The 15,012-nt window shown below is 46.3% G+C and overlaps 1 long non-coding RNA gene across 1 annotated transcript in view; it reads left to right on the top strand.

Moving 5' to 3' along the window:
- LOC103657096 overlaps positions 1–15,012 on the top strand; it is a 54,126-nt gene that overhangs the window by 17,483 nt on the left and 21,631 nt on the right. Inside the window, exons 2-3 of the long non-coding RNA XR_566784.2 lie at positions 4,432–4,471; positions 9,948–10,070. This is a non-coding gene — a long non-coding RNA (uncharacterized LOC103657096). The remainder of the gene's footprint in view (positions 1–4,431; positions 4,472–9,947; positions 10,071–15,012) is intronic.

Here is a 15,012-nt window from a genome sequence, read left to right on the forward strand (position 1 = left end):
TTAGGATGGGTCATGACTGGATAGTAAGTACATAATTGCGATCAATGCTGAACTATGTCCTGTGTAGCTAAGAGCACAGGTCCTGAATCAGAGATTGTGGCTCTGTCACATTTCCAGCTGTGTGATCTTGGGCACGTAACGTGACCTCTCTAAGCCTTCAGTTTCTAAAGCTGTAACATGGGGCTTCCTATCGCCTATGGTTGTGGCAAGCACCTAATGAAATGATACATGTGCATTGCTTAGCCCAAGGCCTGGTACACAGTAAGTGCTCAGTGAAGGTTTACTGCCATTAAGTTTACTCACCTGAGATTGGTATCCTCAAGCTGGGAAGACATGTCAATAGTGTTCCCGTATGAACTCTGGGCATTTTCTAATGGGAATAAATCTCTCTTTAGAAGCCCACCTTAACAAAGAGCAGGTGCTTTTGATTTGTAGAAAAGCCTGATAATGATAAGATCTCGCCTACAGTTTCTTGGATGTGGGGGCCCCCCTAACAATCAGGTATATGATACTCCTTTCAAGGGCAAGTTCAATGAAATTGGGGGAAGCAGAGTCAAGTTTTGTGGCAGGCTGCTCACTAGATGTTGAATTTGCATAAGAAACAGAACAGGACAAAATGTACTTGGGCTGAACAGTATTTGATACTTGCTCTGATAAAAAGTAGGAGGCTCCTATTTTTTCCTGGTAATTACCCACTGTTCTGCCACCCCACCCCATCCCCTCTCCTTTTGAACACCCCACTTCCTTCTGGAGAGACCGATGGAGGCAGAAGGATGACACTGGGGGATGGATCCCAAAGCAAGATCTCCCACTGAGACTTGTGGCTATTTCTCCATCAAGCACACAAACAAAACTGATGGGAAGATTTGAATAATCCCAGGATCTTAAAAGAATCCAGTAAAGGGGTTTTACGGTAGATTCATCTGAAAGGTGAGCTTGTCTCTCCTGGGTCTTTCTTTGGCGAATTGCCAGGCAATAGAAATTATCTGTTCTATTTGAAGGTCTTGCATGATTTGGGAAAGCTGACCCAGACACCAAAGGGTTGCTATTTGCAAAATTCCAATCAACGTTTTCATTCATTGCTCAGAAATCATATAGGTGATGAATCACCATGATAAACAAAGCAGGAAACCTTTACTATGGTAACAGACGGTACTTTAGAAATAGAGCTAATAAGCATGCATTAAAGTTTAAAAGGCTGCTTTATTAACTTATTTTTTAAAGTACACTGTTTTGAGTTCATTAAATGTTGGCTTTGTTAAATGGACTCCATTGTTTCCTTTAAGCCCTGAATCGAGCCTTCTTCTACTTTGTGTGAGACTCTTTTGCCAATTTGCAAATGAGTGGGTGTTTCCATGCAGGCGTCAATGGCTTACTCCTTGGGAATTAATAGTTCTCCAGAGAAAGTGGTGTTCCCCTCAGAGAAGATACACTCATAAAGGAGAATTGAGAAGTGAGAAAAGAGTCTGTGCTGATAGGGCATCAGAAATTCAGAGCAAAAAGCTTGGCCTCCCCCTCTCTCCCCAGACCCAGCAGCCACCAGTTTCAGGGAACCAGATTATCCCAGGCAGAAGGAGATCCTTTGGTCTTATCTGGCTAATCTCTAAGCAGGGGGGTGGGGGTGGGGGGAAATAAAGCCTTACTTCTTTCTCAGAAGAGTAGGACCCATTGGCCCCTTCCTGGCCTGTGTCCCCACCACCCTCCTCATCTCCAATTATAAGACTAAAGAATAAAAAATAGTTCCTCTTCAGATCAAGATTAGGGATCTCATTGCTGGTCGAAAACAATCAAGATGAAAAATCTGTTCTGTTCTTAAAACTTCCAAAGATATCATCCTTTTATTCATTCATTCATTCATTCATTCATTCATTCACCAAACATACCATGAGTGTCTGTTAGGTACCAGGCAGTAATCAAATGCACATACATGAACATGTACACAGATGGTCCTTGACTTAAGGTTTTTTGACTACCCGACGGCTGGAAAGTGATGCGTTCAGGAGAAACCATACATAAAGTTTGAATTTGGATCTTTTCTCTGGGCTAGCAATACATGGTACAATACTGTTTTGTGGTGCCAGGCAGCCCCATCATAAGCTGAGGAAGATCTGTGGATCTTCTACTTGGGGTAAATGTAAGGATATTGAGGAAGGACACAAATAGGTTATAAAGAACAACAGGACAGAGAAGAGGCATCTAATTTAGATAATCTGGTCAAGATGGCACCTGAAGGATGAGAATGAGTTGGGGTGGGTGTTGATGGGATGTGTTCACATGTATACACACATGTGTGCGTGAGTGTGTATTTAGGGACAGAATATTCTAGGCAGAAGGTATGGCTTTTAAGGAGATTCTGATTTAGAAAATATTGGCTAAGTTGTTCTTTGGAAGAAGCCAAAGAACTTTCGAACTGCCCTCAAGCACAGAAGGGTATTATCCGTATTTCTTTATGAAGTCAATTACATTTTGGCCAGTTAGCCAAGAGAGACCTGGTCAGACTCCTTCGGAAATCTGAAAATGTGCGTCTCTGATTTGCTGGCACAAATTCTCAATACCGTTCTGCTTCCTGCGGCTCACGCCAGGCAGGCACCATTGTTGAAGTGTTTCTGAGGAGAGGGCCGTTCCCATGCAGCATCAAAGGGGTGTCTGTGTAACTGCCGCGCACGCACCTGCCGATGTTGCCCCTTTGCTCTGAGAACCAAACTGCATCCTGGGGTTGGGGACGCAGTGTTTTCAAAATCTTGCAACTCTGAAGAAAAAAAAAATCTTGCAGCTCTGTTAGCACTCCCCCTGCAGAATGTATGCTCCGCGTTGGGGTTCGCAGAGTGTGAAATCATCTCATGTATGAGTTCTGAGTAGTCCCACTTTTCTGTTTTTCTGACCCTGCACATGTGGGTCTCATCTGTTTCATAAACTGGCAAGCTGATGTGTGACACTGCCAAGTCTGCTTTGCATGACAATGCACACGTCCTGCGCTTCTGAACCTAGAGAATGACAGCACCCGTGTTAAACATTTTGGGAAGGCTGAGACCTCGGGAACGTACAAACATGGTTTCTATTACCCATATAAAGTAGACACCCCAATTGATTTTAAAGACTAAAGGGTGATAGTTTTGAGAAGAGCCAGTTATAAATCATGATAGCATTTTCATCATAGCATCTGTAATTCATTGTTTGGTCGACGGAATTTAGAGCAGGAAGTTTATGTTGCAAACTTTTTTTTTTACATGATAATGATTAAAATACAAAACCCTTTCATTGGATTGATCAGTCTTTTTGATTTCTGAAATGAAGCTTTTTGCTTGTATGGCCAGAGGGAAATGGTATTAAAATGGAGTAATTGATCAGTAGCTGCAAGGAGCAAGGCAAAGTGCTGGGGCAATGGACACGGATAATTAGATCTCATTTACCAGCCATTCTCTTAGAGCCATAAACCCAGGGCTGTGATGGACCAAGGTGGGGTGGGCACCCAAAATTCTGAAGCTGGAGGTCTTTCCTTTCTTGAGTCAGGGTTTCTGGGGATGGAAAGTAGGTGTTAGGTGATTTTAGAAGGTTGCAGATGGCTGAAGGCCATTGCATGGAAACCAGGACCAGACCACACTGGACATCACTGACAAAAGACATGAGCAATGAAGAAATATTGGGTATGAGCTGAAGTGTCCTACAGGTCATGGGGGTGGAAACTAGATGATGGGGGATTTCTTGTTGATGTTTTTAAATGTTGGTGAATGAATGGAATCTCCAGGATCTAGACAATTCACAGTCTTTCTTGAAAGACAAGCTCAAAGCAGGTAGCTTCGTGCGAAGGTGTCTCAGATCTCTCTACCTCTGGGGACTTTGAACTTTCCGAACTTCTATTGCCTGCATCATGTAGATAGCAAGCATCTAGTATGTGCTGCGATGTGTCTGTTTTGTCTTCTTAAATTGAGAACTTGTAGGTCTCTGTATTGCCTGTGACACCAAAAAATGTCATAATGATTGTTTACTGAGGGACTGGTTATATTGTCAATTCTGTGCAAGAATAGAATAGAAATAGAAGTTCCTTTCTCACTCACGTGAAGTTTCAAACAGGTTCACCCAGTTGGTAGACGGTCTTCCTGTGGTTATCCAGGGAGTTGAACTTGTTGGCTCTGTTCCCCTCCAAATCCTTGAGGTCTCTGTATTGAGCAAGCCAATAGAGAAGAGTATGGAGGGTCTCCAAAGGGAACTGGGAAAGACTAGGCCTGAAAGAGACACACATCACTCCTACTCACAGTTCATTGGCTAAAGCTCAGTCATGTGGCAACATTTAGCTTCCGCTGTGCACTGAGAGAGAAGAAAAAATAGGTTTTGGTGAACAGATAGCAGTCAAATATAGATAACTACCTCTTGGGAGATTGTGTGTCTATCTATCGTCTACCAACAGTGAGTTTTATTATTCCCATTTTACAGAAAAGAAAATCGAAATGGGAACATCAAGTCACTTGCTGGGGTAAGGGCTGATGCTTGAATGTCAACCACGATTGTCTGTTTCTAAAGCCACCACACTCTATTTGCTACTCACCTGATTTCTTACACTATTCCATCATTTTCTGTTTCCCCTGTCGCTGTTCTTATCCAGTGTCACAACATCCTAACTTAACTGCTAGGGTAGTCTCAAGCTGTGTTTCTTCATGTCAGTCAACCGGGCAAATTATTGACAGATCAATCTTCTTAAAGGATACTTCCAACTTTACCAAGTCACAGCCTGAAAATCTTTAATAAATGCTCAGTAAATATATGTTAATTCCCTAGTGAATGGAAAGCAAAGGCCCTGACCTGGGCTCAAGGCCCCAGATTAGAGAATTATCTGGAAACAATCTGAGAGCATACCCTGGGTCCCTGAATGTCCTAACATTCTATGGGTAAGCCTGTGCTCAGAAACATTGATTCTGGGTTGTTAAAGAATGACTTCTTGGGGAGCCTGGGTGGCTCAGTCAGTTGAGCGTCTGCCTTCGGCTCAGGTCATGATCCAGGGGTTCAGGGGTCACTGGCATTGTGGGGCTCCCTGCTCAGTGGGGAGTCTACTTCTCCCTCTTCTCCTGCCCCTCCCCCTCTCATGCTCTCTCTAGCTCTCACTCGCTCTTCATCTCTCAAATAAATTAATAAAATATATAAAAGAGTGGCTTCTTTCCTGACCTTGTTCTAGGAAGGGTTAGGTATCTTACTCCCTGAAAATCTTTAGGTTTAACCACACAGGCCCCTGTCTTTGGCAGAAGAGAGAGAAGAAACTGCCATTGGCTATGCCACACGGCTCTCGAATCCACTTCTATGCACACACCCAGCAAATATCATTCTCTCCACTGACCATGGGCAGGGGAAAGGGTCACAGAATGCTCCTGAGCCTGTGCAGGGCTCTGTTTAATTAATCCAGCGATTTATCTGGAAAAACTAGTTTATGTACAATGGCAATAGCAGATTTTCTATAAGGAAGGGATTTAAGGTAGCATTCTAGTTGAAAAGATGGGATGTTTCAGTGGCTAAGGGTATGCTTACATAAGACAGAAAAATCTCAACCGTTCCTACAGAAGACTGAAATGGTTGATGTGGATTATAGGAAAACGGAGGCCCACCCCCCACCACCACTATTGCACCGCTGTCAGGTGGGGCTTTTTGCACTGCAGACATTCTCTGTTCCTTCTTCATCGCCCAGTGCTCCCACCTCTGCTTCCTCGGGCAACATTGCATGGCTATGCCTGTCGATCCCAGCTCCGTTAGAAGTGCCCACCAATGGCCATCTCCTGGGCCCTGGCCCAGCAGAAAAATCACAGGCAGTGTGATGGTTACCTTGATGGCAACTGTGTGGGAAAAAACAGCAGACAAACAAACAAACAAACAGAAAGGGGCTGGTTCTCCCATTTGTGTCCTCCGCAGCTGAAATCAGAAGAACAGACCCTGTAGGAATAGTGGGAATAGGGTTCAGTACAGAGACTTGACACATTTTGGAGGGGCCAGGCCTTCTGACCCAAGGCAGACAAGCCTCAGTTCTCAGAGTACTGGGTGGCAGGCTCCTGCCTTGGTGGGGGCTAGGTGGACAGAAGAACATGGGGTCCTGGACCAGACATGTCAATGGCTCAGAGCTGGCAGGGATTTTGGTGATTGGCCAGAACGGTAAATCTTGGCACGATGCTACTGTATCCTCTTCTCGTGCCCAGGGCAGACCATCTGATGCTTGCCGAGTTCCTCTGTAGATCACTGGTCAATCCCAAGAGAGGATCTTCTAGGTCAGCTAGTACCTTATTAGTAGAGCTCTTTGGCCAAGTGAGCTATCTCCATGATTACTGACCAGGCTACAGAGGGACCAACCCCTCGTCCAATCAGCTGAGATTCAAGGTCAAGTTGGTTGAAGTACAGTGATCAGGTATAAGAAAACTTTGCCTTCTCTTTCCTTCAGAGGGGAGCCGTAAGTGGGTGGCCCTTAGAGTGTAACGTCCACTTACACTGACAGTGAGACCGACAAGCTGTGTGTCTGTGAATAGTTACGTAACCTCTCTCTCCCCCACTTTGCTCATTTGGAAGAAGGTGGTAATGCCAACACCTGCCTCCAAGGGCGTTTGTGAGACTAAATGCCATAAGGCAGACAAATTACTTGGCACCCAGTAAGGGCTCAATAACGAGTAGCTATTGCCATCACCTTAACACCATTTCTCAAAGTCCCAGCAGGGCAGTTTTATCTGGCTGCTTCTTCTATGGGGTTCAGTTCCCTTCATGTAAGGGACGTTTTTCATCAGAGTCCTTCGGGCTTCTGCTGGATAGACTCAGGGACTCATGTGTGTGAGGACCTGGGGGTCCACCTTTTCAACTGCCAGCCAGTTGCCTTCGAGAGTCTGGGAGCTTCAAGTTTCAAGGTGCTTCTTACCCCCAGCAAAGTCTTTCTAATTCTAACTTTGCCTTTAAATCACATCCTATGGAAGCATTCATCCACTGATTGTCTTATCAGCCTGCATCCTGTGCTGGAAAATCAGGGCAAAGCAGAAGAACGTTCAGGGTCAGAGCTTGTAGGAGAAATTAGGTCAACCCCCTACCATCTTCCACCTGCCAGACTGGGACACAGGCGAGGTGTCTTTCTGGTTTCGTTCCCATTTGCTTTTATCTTCATTGTCCATCTTTACAGGGCCCGTTGATTTAGCGATTTTGGGCTCACTGAATATTTGGTATATTTAACAATGCACAATCGAAGGGTTTTATGTGGCAGTGACCCAGTGAGCCAATAGGTTGGTCCAAACAATGATACAGGTACCCTCCACTTTTCAAAAGCTCTCATTCTGCCACTTCACTTTTTTTTTTTTAAGATTTTTTATTTATGTGACAGAGAGACAGCCAGCGAGAGAGGGAACACAGGCAGGGGGAGTGGGAGAGGAAGAAGCAGGCTCCCAGCGGAGGAGCCCCATGTGGGACTCGATTCCGGTACGCCGGGATCACGCCCTGAGCCGAAGGCAGACGCTTAACGGCTGCGCTACCCAGGCGCCCCTGCCACTTCACTTTTACAAGGGATCTGCATGAAGACTTGTCTTCACTGACCAAAAGAAATCCAAGCAGGATTTTTGCTTTTACAAAGAACGCCAAGAGCGAAAACCGCACGCAGCGTTTGTCTTGCGGCGAGCAGTTACGGAGTCAGCCACATCGCCAGCAGCACCGGTGGCCCTGCCAACCTCGTTTCCCAGAATGACACTCAGCATCTCAGCATGAAGCCTCCAGAGCTCTGAGCTGTGTCCCCGAGCACCTGGGCCTTATCTCCATTTATTTTGTGCATCCGTTAGCAAGATGTGTCCTAAGGTATCAAAAAAGCCTGAGAGAGATTATTTGGTGGGTCTGGGAATGCTCGAAAATTTTCCCAGGTAAATTAATAGTAAGGTTACTTTGCTGTATGCTCTTCCAGCTTATTAAAACTTTCAAAGGAATGCTCTGTTTTCAGATAGTGGGGGAACCTGTATTGATATTCCGGGACCATCCAGAATGTACACACAGCTATGAGATCTTTATGGGAGAATCTACTGCAGTGATTCCCCCCCCCTTTTTTTTCTTAAAAAAAAAAAACCCAGAAAAACAAAACAGAGTAGCCCAGTATGTTGAATTAGAGCAACTTGGAAGCCACAGAGTCAGGCCCGCAATTTTTTTTTTCAAGTTTTGCAATTGCTGGATAGTTCTGTGGCTTTGTGCCCTGGCCTTTGTGCTCTATGACCTTTACTCATTACCTCAGACCATTTACACTGCTTTAGTTTCTGGTTTGAAACCAGCTCTGCTCTCTTACAGAGGGATTAAAAAGCTATGGAAATCAATCCTTCCCAGTGGACTTAAAAGATGATTAAATTTGATAGGAAATCCATTTGCAGTTCTGTGCACACTCCAAGATAGCCACGGCACAATGCAGTCTTCCCTTGGAGAACAGAAGCTTGGGCTTGGGAAGCACTTAGATCCCCTCCCCCACAGCCCGCTCCCGTTCTGGTTCTGCCCTTAATTCCCTGTGCAACCTTGGCCAAATGGCTCCACTTCTCTGCCCATTCATTTCCACCAAGCTTGTGGATGAGGTTGTGATGAGGACAGAGGAGAGGCAGTCAAAAATGTTTTGAGGGGCGCCTGGGTGGCACAGCGGTTAAGCATCTGCCTTCGGCTCAGGGCGTGATCCCGGCGTTCTGGAATCGAGCCCCACATCAGGCTCTTCCACTATGAGTCTGCTTCTTCCTCTCCCACTCCCCCTGCTTGTGTTCCCTCTCTCGCTGACTGTCTCTATCTCTGTCGAATAAATAAATAAAATCTTTAAAAAAAAAATGTTTTGAAAATTAGATGTTGTATATTCAAGTATATAGTTGCAATTACACACACACACACACATACACACGTGTGTGTGTGTGCAAATGTGTGTGTGTGTATATATATACTTTCTTGGTGTCCAGCAGAGTCTGACAGATGGGTGGGTGGGTGAAGCTCCTGAGAAGTGAAGTGGGTGGGTGAAGTTGTGAGTGCATTGTCAACACTCTAAGGTCACATGCAAGGTCCTGTCACAGACAGCCATTTCTAATAGCGAGACTGGCCTGGTGGCTGGTAGTGTTTCTAGCTGGAGGAAAGGCTGCCAGTTAGACTGCTGTGCTGATTACATTTCACTGGCTGTGCTGGACCTTGCGTGGTGGCCCTGAGCCTGTGGCTTGCAGGACTGGGGGGAGGCTGAAACATTTCTTCAGGCTCTTATCAGCCTCTACCATTTTTCCTACCTTCATCCTCCTTTTTAATTTTTCTTTTTTACTAGAGAAGTAATACTTGCTCATTGCAGATTATCTAGAAAATTTAGAAAATATGAAAGAAACAGAAAAATGCAGATTTCCATCCCCTTGAGGCAACCCCTGTTAAGACTGTGACCTATTTCCTTTCTTTCATTGTTGTTACTGTTTTTTTAACCACGCATCCCAAAAACATCATTGAGAGCCTATGGTTTAGGACATTTTGGTATCTTGCCCACCTCCGTTTCTGACTGCAGCATAATAGGACCTCGATGATCTCTAGGGATGGATCTCAGGAGCTTCCCGAATCCCCGTATTTGCTAACACTGGTGTAGAATATCATTTATCCAATAAAACCTCTCTCCCCATTTCCCCTGCAGTTGATTCTCTGTTCAGGGTTCCTTCCACTACCTTCCAGAACTAGTACGTCTATGACACTAATACCGCATTGCACTGTGTCCTGTTGACTGAGCCTGTTGACAGCTAGCTACGGAACGGATCCCATAATCCAATTCTCTACTACTTGAAACTCAAATTCACAAGAGCAGAAAGAACAAGTGACTCCATGTCTTGGGCTCTCAGGATCACTTGTGAATAGTTTAAACCTCAAATATTCAACTGGGGCTGCCAAGCGTGTCCTCATCCCTGCACCACTGAGGAAGAAGGGCCGTTCAAGGTTCTGTTTCTCATCCGTCTTTCTTGACCTTCTCCCAGGTGGAGTTTGGAGACTCGGAGCCTTGGAGCATTGGAGAATCACCTCAGTTAGCCTCATTGCCGTCCAGGAGGGGTGACCCACAGCAAAAGTCTTTTATTTTCCAGCTGGTGAAAGGGATTGAGGTGGGGATAAAGCAACATGACCGTAAGCTGCCCCTCGCCCCCGGCCAGAATCTCTCATCTGGCCCAGTACAGGTTTCCTATCAAATGGCCACTGGAAAAATGCAAATGTCGACCTCTCCCCTCTGCACTTGAGCTTATCCTGAGTGGAATCAGAATTCTCTCGTCCACATAACCCAAGCCTATGACTTCATGCCAGGGCCTCCTTTTGTGAACGCACTGAAACCATTAACCTACCCTGCAATCCCTGTTTTTCTACACTTGTGATTTCAACGGAGCTGATAGTGCCATTCCCCATGGAGCCAGAACCATTGTCCCAGGCCTTTTGGAACCCATATTGAGTAACTTCGAGGTGGCCCGTTAGAGGTGGCTTACACATCGCAAGTGAGAGAATGACAAGAAAGTAGCTTTAGGAAAAAAGAATAAAACCAACCAGTGAGTTGTGAAGCTGATCTGGGCACAGGTCTTGGCTGTCTCAGCACCACAAAAGGGCTGCGGCCCTCCCCCAGTCTTCCTTTGATGGCAGCCTGCTGGTCTCATCAAAGGGAGGGAGAGAGCTCCACGCTTCAGAAGAAGAGGTTCTAGGGATGCCCAGATCTTGTAAAATCTTTCCGCAGCCTAGTGTCAGTCACCCTTTTGCTCACATATGTTTCATGGCTCCTCATGATTTCCAGGATAAAATCAAATCTCTGGGTATCCATACTTCGATGGGTCCCTCAATGATCTCCCTTAATTTGTGCTTCCAGGTTTTATACCTTTTTCTCCACCCTATTTAGTAGATTCGCTGTGGTCTCTCCATTGTGTTCCATTGATTAACACGTCCCAACTTTGCTCAAGCATTTCTACTCTGCTGGTAATGGCTCCCTGCCTCTTTCCTCACTTTCTTTTCAGGTCATTTCTCACTACTTTCCTAAAAATTGATGATTTTTTAAAAAAGATTTATTTATTTCAGAGAGAGAGAGGGAGTGAGAGCGAGTGGGGGGAGGGGTAGAGGGAGAGAATCTTCAAGCAGACCCCCGCTGAGCAGGGAGCCTACTGTGGGACTCAATCCCGCAACCCATGAGATCATGACCTGAGCCGAAACCAAGAGTTGGATGCTTAACCAACTGAGCCACCCAGGTTCCCCCCCCACCCCCAACACATAACTATTTACAAAAGAGGGTTTCCTTAGATCAGAGGCTAGGAATAGGCAGGCCACAGGCTGATTTAACCAGCAGACAATATGACTTGTTTGGCCCGCAGAGAATTTTATGATTTTGAGGCAGTGTTTAAAAATTGGGAGATTTCACATAACCTTGGATGTTCACCTTTAATGTAACCTGAAGAATAAGAAGCTCTGGCAACACGGTGCCCACATTTCTGCAAGGTGGTAGTGGTGGTTGCAGACTAGCTCTCGCATGCGGCTGACAGGTCACAAACCCTCCAGTTGCCTCGGTCCCTACCATTTATGGACAGTTTATATGTGTTTCCACCTGCTTCTGCTTCTCATATTCATATTCCAACTGGACTCTGTAGGCATCTACGTTTGCAACTCCTGCCTTAAGGAAAACAACAATCTAAAAATAATAAATAATGATACACGTAGAGTCTTCTAAAGCACGATTAAGACAAAAGAAAACGCTGCCTAGAACATGACATTGCAGAGTGGGAGGGGATAGCTGGGTTGTGATCTTCTGGGGAAAACCTAAATCTCCCCATCCTGGTCCGACTCGTCAGCACTTACATGGGCAGGCAGGGAGGGACAGGGCAGGGGACATGGAAGGCGGAGAAGACTCAGGGGTGGGACCCAGGTTTTCACTCTGAAATTAGGAGAATGGAGTTTCCATTGATGGAGGGAAGACCGTGAGAAAAATACACTGCAAGGAAAATTTAGAGCTTGATTTTGAGCCTGTTCGATTTGATGTCCCTGTTAGACATCTTTAATGAGTTGAATGGTGTCCCCCCCAAAAGATCTATTGATGTGCTAACACCCAGTACTTCAGAATGTAACGTTATTTGGAGATAAGATATAATTAGTTAAGATAAGGTCATACTGGAGCAGTGTGGACCCTTAAACCAGTATGACTGGGATCCTTATCATAGAAGAGGATGAAACAGGGAGAAGATGGCCCTGTCAGGACAGAGGCAGAGACTACTGGAGTGCTGCATCTATAAACCAGGGAACCCTAAGGATTGCCAGCAGAGACTCAAAGAGGGGAGCCTGAAGGAACATGAACGGTTTAGAGAGGGATGAATACAGGGAGTATTTTCCCAGGGGTGGGCGGGGTGTAGGAAAACTTCAGGAAATAGTGCAGGACCCTGAGATTAGTAACTGTGGGGACTGAGGAGCGTGAGAGAAAGCACAGGTAAGGGAACTTGGGGACAAAGAGGGCTGAGGATGGGTTCACCTGACAGGGGAAAGAAACACCTAGCTGACAGGGGCACTGGGGTGGGATGGAGGGGACAGGCAGAAGGGAGGATTACGTATCCCAACTTTATTCTCTTCCCTCCAGTCTCCTGCCTGTCTCTCCATTGGAGAAGCCAAGGGAAAACCAGGGGACAAAGGACCTCGTTGAAGTACTTCACAGAGGTCACCCACCTGGGGCAGAGAACAGGATGGAAATGAGATCAGGACAAACAGATTTCCAGCTCCTCCATCTAACACATGTAGAAACTGACCTCAAGAGAGGTGAAGTGATTTGCCCAATGTCACACGGCTAGAGTGTCAGCCTGAGTGGCTCCCAAGATTGGACTCAACCGCTCCATAGTGGGGCCTTCCCCGGATGGCTCCCAGGTCTCTGGGACACAGGGAATGCCTTTCTAACTGTGGGAGCCAGACACGGAGAGAAGCTGGGGGAGGAGAGAGATCTCTGTTTGAGTCCATCTTAAAACTGATGTAATAATAAAGATGACAAAGGTGCTAGCCGGACTCACTCGGTGGGACCACCACTGCAGGTGAGCCAAGCAGGACAGACAAGGTTTGCCCAGCCCGGAGAGAGAACTAATGGAGGGTCCGAGGTCCCACAGTCTGCTGTAACATGCGAAAAGTTACTTCCGTAAGAGAAGCATTGGGAATTCGTTGAAAGTGACTGTTATACCATCTACTGGAGGATAAGAGATGATGATCGAAGGCCTCTTGGTCAAAAGAAAAATGGAATTAGAAAGGAAGAAACTGGGCAAGGTGCTCCCTTGTCTTTCCATCACTCTTGGCAAGAGCAGGCATGGCCTATAGGCTTTGTCTCCTGTGCCAGCTCTGACCGGTAGCTAGTGGCTATCAGTCTAGAAAGCTGTGTTGAGAAAGGTTTTCAGATCAGTGCATCACCCTTTGGATAAAATGCTGTGCTTGATCAGCGATGCCTGCTATGAGCGTCGAATTGGCAGTAAGAAAACGCGTGATAGACAGCTGCACCCTCGGGTGAACGTATGTGCTTGTCAGCAAGCATTTCGTGATCTCTACAGAGACCAGGACATTTTGGTCTATAATGTGATGATAGTTACTCTGTATTTTTGGGAATTCTTTCTTTTTGTTTTTCCTTAGTTTTTTGTTGTTTTCTTTTTAAGTGAAAATGCTGCTTGTTTTAGCTGTGCTGAAAGGACTAAAGAGAATCCTTTTCTGACTCTCCCGGGCCGCGTGTTAAAAGGGGAAGATGATCCTGGAGCTGGGGGTGCGGCTGACACAGGAATTGGGAACCTGGGCTAGGATCAGGATTGCTTGTGTTGCGAAGACCTTCTTTCTCGCTCTTGCTCAAGCTGGGTGGTATCTGGTTTTCCCTTCAGGGAAAATGTCCCTTCTTATATGTCCCATCCAACCAGTGTCAGCCAATAGTTTGTCCTCATTTGGGGGGGATCTCATGCCTTCACTTCCCTCTGCTTCCTCTCCCCATCCCATCTTCATGAGAGTTCAAACCCAAAGGCTCCAGTCCTTGATGTCTCAGAGACAAACCTGGCTGAGAGGCCTGGACAATGGGCCTCATCCGCAGGCTGGAGGTACATTAGGCTGTGACTTGGCAGAATGTAACCAGCTAAGGGGTGTGACAACCTTCAAAAGGCCTCAGGACACATCTTCTCAGTCATTCTCCCCGGTCATCACCTCATTGATGATTTTGTCCACATGACATCCTCAGAGAGCACAGGGGAGAGGGCATGGGGTGGGGGGCGGGGGGGGGGAGAAGTAAGGGGCTAAGGGGCAGGGCTTGCTGATCCCTAGCAGTGTCGCTGAAGAAGGAGGTTTTATGTATCAACACAGGTTGGGGAACTTTCCCTCCCAACTTAGGTAGGTTCAGAAGGAGCGGGGTAGGGGATATGGGAAAGCCTGCTTACTTTGGAAGAGCCCCTCTAGCCTCTACCCAGCATGCTCGCGGTACGATTGGCGGGACTCCACTAGCCTTGCTTCTTAATTTCTCACTCCCCCTCTCTTTCTGTTTCTGTTGGGAGCCTAAATTTCTACCTTAGAGCCATTGCTTAGCCATAACTCCAGTTATTTATTTTAAAGGGTTACTAACCCTTCGAAAGACATTAGAGTCCATGGAGTAGGTATTCTGTTCACATGCTGTGGGCACAACACTGATGCAGGACGGCCTCCAGCTGATTCGAGTCCTTCCCTTGGGTTTCAGTTACCTCATCTGTGCAATGGGAGAACAGGATTCAGCAAGCCTGACCTCGCGTTCCTTTCTCTCTGTGTAGAATTAATTCTAAAGCCCTCCCACTCAGGGCAACTAGGGGAAATCCAGATACCTTCCTCTTTTCTCGCTGTCCTCCAGCTTCCAGTACTTTCCACAGCTAAAGGTCAATGAGAGAATCACATGCAGTCCCTTGAAGGGGAAAAATGTCACAGAAAGTCACCATGCTGTCCAAGTGGGTGGTGAATGTGAATGTTTGGGGACAGGAGGCAGATGTTTGAGATCCGAGGTGGGGGCTTGGGGAAGTGATACGGAGCAAGGCTGCAGGAGGCACTGTAGAGACTCTA

This window comes from Ursus maritimus, unplaced genomic scaffold (genome assembly GCF_017311325.1).
Source record: "Ursus maritimus isolate PB19 unplaced genomic scaffold, ASM1731132v1 scaffold_7, whole genome shotgun sequence".
In the NCBI taxonomy this organism is placed as follows: domain Eukaryota; kingdom Metazoa; phylum Chordata; class Mammalia; order Carnivora; family Ursidae; genus Ursus; species Ursus maritimus.